This window comes from Lygodium microphyllum, chromosome 17 (assembly GCF_053477565.2).
Source record: "Lygodium microphyllum isolate KBCC chromosome 17, Lygodium_microphyllum_v1.1.10, whole genome shotgun sequence".
Taxonomy (NCBI): Eukaryota; Viridiplantae; Streptophyta; class Polypodiopsida; order Schizaeales; family Lygodiaceae; genus Lygodium; species Lygodium microphyllum.
The window spans coordinates 97,028,694-97,029,356 of record NC_141151.1 but is presented as its reverse complement, the minus strand read 5'-3'; positions in this window follow the sequence as shown (position 1 = coordinate 97,029,356).

Genomic DNA, 663 nt, shown 5'->3' with positions numbered 1-663 from the left:
TTACCGTGGAGGAAGAGAATTCTATAGTGAGAGAGGTCCATCTAATCATAGGAGGCCCCTTTTTCAAAGGTTGATACCTTGACAGGTCCTTTTTTGATGCTTGGCCTTAAATGAGATGGTCAACTTTATGTTGAGCTTGCTACTCCTCTATCCCAAGCCTGGGAAAGTGTGTGGATAATTGTTTATTCGAGGCACAATGTCAAGGGAATCTTGAAGATCTAGGCATGTCAACCTCAAGGTCTTGACTTTTGAGAGATTTTACAGATATGATCCCCCTTCCCCCCATTTGGGGCTTTGTTAAGTGTGCCATGGCGTTGGAGCTAAATGCCAAATGCACCTATATAGGGAGTAGCACCCTCTTTCCTCCATTTAGGGCTTTGCAATTGTGCCATGATGTTAGATAATGACTCAAGCGCAGCTTAGGATGCAAACTATATGTGATTCCTTATGCTCAACACTGAACCCTCACATATGCGGTATCATGAGGGTGTAGTCCTAATATGTACCTATATCTTGTACCTTTCTAGTTTGTGAATACAATGATTCTTGATCGATATTGTCTGTGTCCCTTTTAATTGTGCCATTTTTGTACCTTTTGAAATCCTGTGAAAGTCAGGGAACTGCATGCAAAAAAAGGTCCCCGCGCATTGTAAGAATAGCGAC